The sequence below is a fragment of the Nothobranchius furzeri genome, chromosome 2 (assembly GCF_043380555.1).
Source record: "Nothobranchius furzeri strain GRZ-AD chromosome 2, NfurGRZ-RIMD1, whole genome shotgun sequence".
NCBI classification, from domain to species: Eukaryota; Metazoa; Chordata; class Actinopteri; order Cyprinodontiformes; family Nothobranchiidae; genus Nothobranchius; species Nothobranchius furzeri.
Genome location: NC_091742.1, coordinates 93,021,879 through 93,026,119, shown reverse-complemented (window position 1 = coordinate 93,026,119; position 4,241 = coordinate 93,021,879). Strand labels below are relative to the sequence as shown.

Genomic DNA, 4,241 nt, shown 5'->3' with positions numbered 1-4,241 from the left:
TAAAATCGTTCAAAACATTTCATTCGGAATATATTTCTATGTCGATGTTCAGAATACGACATCTGATAGTCTGAAAAAAATAATACCTAATTTGGAAAAATAATACCTCTGAGACCAAATTTAACACTTTTAATGGCCTTAAATTTGACTATTTTTATTTATCACTTTTTAATACTTTTTAAAACCCCGCGGACACCCTGAAAAAACAAAGCTCCAATTCTAAAAGTTCAGTAAATAACAGTGTTAAAAAGGCTCGTGGTTACATGTTTAAAATGGGGATTCTCAATTAAAACACATCTCAAAGCTCTCAAACATACCAACACAAAGGTCCACTGACCATACGGAGCTAAGAGGGAGCCAGCACTCGGGCCCCTCGCCTGTTTTAAAAGCCTACAAGTACTCTTGCTTTCACCTATTAAAACGTCTGGACTAAAATCCTTAAAACAGTAATGGAGCCAACAGTGAGACATGGCATGGATCCGGCCTCCTCTGTTGTGTTCTACTTGAACTAGAAGACACGGGACAACTGAGTGCCATGAACTGGAGCTCAACCTTGTATTCACACTCCCCTCTCCCACACACTAACACACCCCACAGTCCTGACGTGTCCACTGGCAGCAACCAAACAACATCAGCTGAGGCAAGATAACTCAGGTAAGGGCAAAGGAATCAAATGCAAACGAGTCCCTGTGGCAAGTCCACCCTATAAGACCTGAGTGAATAATGCTTTTGGTTCAGAATACCTGGTGTCTTCACATCTGTCGCACACACCCGATCATCACGCAACACTTCACTTAGCAGCTTTGCCCGATGGCGTCTGTTGTAGTTCTGTGCATTGTACGTCCTCTTGTCCTCCTCTCTTTGCACAAGCATTGGCTGGTCAGGCAGCACAGGATCCAACAGTGATGAAACACTACTTGGTATGTATACTGTATGTTGTATGTTACTAGCGCTGCAACTAACGATTATTTTCATAATCGATTAATCTGTCGATTATTTTTTTTGATTAATCGATTAATCGGTTTGTTATTGTTTAGCTATTTAACCTATACAAGTGATGAATACATTTCAGTTAAGAAAAAGAAAAACATAAGAGAATTGTGCAGTTGACTGCAATCTATTTTATTGCACATGAACACAGTCAGCGGTGTAAAATGAGCTTAACAGTGCAAAATATCAGCCCAGAATAATTTTTTGGCATCAAAATATAAGAGGTAAATTCCATAAAAAAATAATGTAGAATCTAGAATAGAGTTTGTAAGTGGTATGCATTGCTGGGGGTGAGTGTCTTGTTCCCCATGTAGTTGTCCATCTTTGCTTGTTTTTTTCTGCATAAGAAACACAAATAAACTGAATTAAGTACACATATAAAATAAAGCAGCACACACACTACAACACTAAATCAATATTATATTATTTGAATTAATTAACAATATACAGTGATCATTTATTTTGACAAAAATGTGTTGTGAGGCGTTTTACAGCGTTAGACGGTAAAACAGCCTTTTAATAGTTAAAAAAGGACTTTCTGAATTTCTCCTGTATTTAAAAATTGAAAGCGTACAACTATGCCGCTTTATATTCACCTGGACACAGCTCGTCTGTATATTTTTCACCGCGGAGTTGTCCTTTTTTGAATGAGGAACATAGTTATGGGTTTGTGCCGTTTTTCTCTTAACGAGAACATTCTTATAAACAGACGTGCTAAATTTGGCAAGCGCATGATACACAACACGGAGGAGATTCACGATTGAATCTAGTCAATCAGAAGTAGAACACCGTAGACTGACGCGGCAAAAAAACATGTTTAACATCCACTATAACGAACTCAGCTAACACTAAGTCCCAAATATGATCTGCGTTAGCTTGTTTATTTTCTGTTACTTACCGGACTTTCCTCTGCTGCATCAGCCCCCACATGTTTTCGTCTCAAATGTTCACTTAGTGACGTCGTGCTTCCGTCGTGCCATGGTTTTTGCATATTTTGCAGGTCACCGGTCTTTTCAAGGCATCTAGTGAAGTGCTCCCATACTCGTGAGGTTTTTGTCCGGGGTTTCTCTTGTTTTGTCGCTTCTATTTTTCTTCCGTATTTCTTCTTGTTCCGCCATCTCTCACAGCAAGATGAGCGTCAGTAACGTGATACGTCATGAAAACCGAGGGCACTTATTGGCTCATTTCTTCTTCTACGGCTCCACTGGTAGATCAGTGGCTCATTACTGCCACACACTGGCGGCAAATTTAACAGATTGTAACCGATGTCAGATTGTGGTAAAAAATAGACTTTATGCGGTAAAATATGATTATTAAACAACTAATCGATGACTAAAAAAGTTGTTAACTATTTTAATAATCGATTATAATCGATTAAATCGATGTTTCAGCTCTAGATGTTACACTTCACACATTCTTCATTGCAGTTACACAAATGATTTAGAGCAAGTTACAAAATGTGGAATTTCTGCTCTAATGATTTTGCACCATTTAATCCATCACATTTAGAGAATAACAAATTCAAACCTTTGTTTGTTTGTTTGTTTGTCCTTACCACATGCACAAATGAGAAAATACAATTGCACAAAACTGCTGATGTGAGTCACAAATGCTGCAAGAAACCTGAGCAAACAGAGACAGAGAGCCAGAGGAGGATCCCGGCAGAGTGAACATCGGGTTGAGGCTTGTGCTCCGGATTTGCGTTGGCTGAGGGGGTTGTTCGGGTGGTCGGACGACGGTCTGTGTGGACGCGGTAAGACGATGGGCTGTCTTCACTCTGCATCTGCCTCATTTGAGGTGATGGATGGGGAAGAAGGGAGCAGGAAAAGCTAATGTGGGCGTTCATTCGGCTGGGTCGGGGGCTGGTAAGAGAGACCGTGGGGGAAGCCGTGATGCTTTGGAAGGAGATTGGGATGTGCAGGTGAAGATGCACAGGCTTCAGGAGGGCAGCTTTGAGGTCTCCATCAGGGCGGAGGCAGGTGTGCGTTTTGCAACCTCTAACCCATTCGCTGTGACCAGGGAGCTGTGTGCGGTGATAGGGGATGTTCTTGATGCTATGGTTATGTTTAGTGGGCTGTTGACAGTGGTATGTTGGACGAAGGCCCAGAGCCTCAAAGCGCTGAAACTGGAGGTGTTTATGGGGGTGGGGGGGACTGTTACTGAATTGCGTTCTGGTGCTTTGGTTAAGGAGGTGGTATACGGTATATCAAACAACGTTTCTGAGCCTGATGTGTTTGACTTCCTGAGTGGGCCGGCAGTGGTGGCTGTTCAGCGTTTTGGGTTTGACTCCCATGGATCCACTTCACTGTTGATAACTTTTGACACGGTGGAGCTCCCTGCTCGTGTCATGTTGGGCTTGCTCAACTACTCAGTTAGGGCATTTGAGGAACCTCCTTTTATGTGTTTAGGTGTCAGGGCTTTGGGCATGTGGCTGTGTGTACCCCAAAGGAACCCATTGTGTGTGTGTGTGTGTGTGTGTGTGTGTGTGTGTGTGTGTGTGTGTGTGTACTTTCTTTGACATTGAATGTGATACCATTAGTTTACCCGTTTAATTATAGACTCTCACCAAATAAAATATTTACTAAGGAATCACAATGTAACCATAGAAACACTACTTGGTATTTATGTTGTGTGTGTGTGTGTGTGTGTGTGTGTGTGTGTGTGTGTGTGTGTGTGTGTGTGTGTGTGCGCGCGTGTGTGTGTAGTCAGTGACTTGATGCAACCTGCTGGGTTCCTTATACAGGAAACTTTTTACCGATTGGCTTAATGAACTGACCTGTATTGGAATGTTTACTGTATGAAGTGCCTTGAGACGACTCTTGTCATGATTTGGCGCTTTATAAATAAACTGAAATTAATTTTATCATATCCAAATCATCTTAGGACGCATTTCCTGTTCCTTTTGAGCGCAGCAATCTGTCCTTTACCTTCACTAAAACAATTAGGTTATGGGTCAGAAGTATAACAAAATGTAGTGTACTTGTTTTTTCGGGGCTTTTGACGATACCGTTAAAAAAAAACGAGAGAAACCTGGCTGCAGACCTCCACTGTCAGGTTACTTCCGGTGGAGGCTCCACTGCCAGGACGACCGCCACTGTCAGGATGGGAAATTCACGGGATACATTACAAAATAAAATGGCAAACATACATTGTAATTGATAGGTTTCAATATAAAATACCGTAAATCCTCTAATACAGGCCCGGGCCTGTATTTGACTCAAGCTCATCAAGCTCCAGGCCTTTATTGGAAG

The 4,241-nt window shown here is 41.7% G+C and overlaps 1 long non-coding RNA gene across 1 annotated transcript; it reads right to left on the bottom strand.

The window, feature by feature from the left end:
- Window positions 1-1,104: 1,104 nt before the first annotated feature.
- On the bottom strand, window positions 1,105-2,366 carry LOC139066208 (uncharacterized). The gene is made up of 2 exons (XR_011519155.1): window positions 1,889-2,366; window positions 1,105-1,328 (listed from the first exon to the last, which is right to left on the bottom strand). It is a non-coding gene; the product is annotated as an uncharacterized lncRNA (long non-coding RNA).
- Between the last annotated feature and the right edge of the window lie 1,875 nt (window positions 2,367-4,241).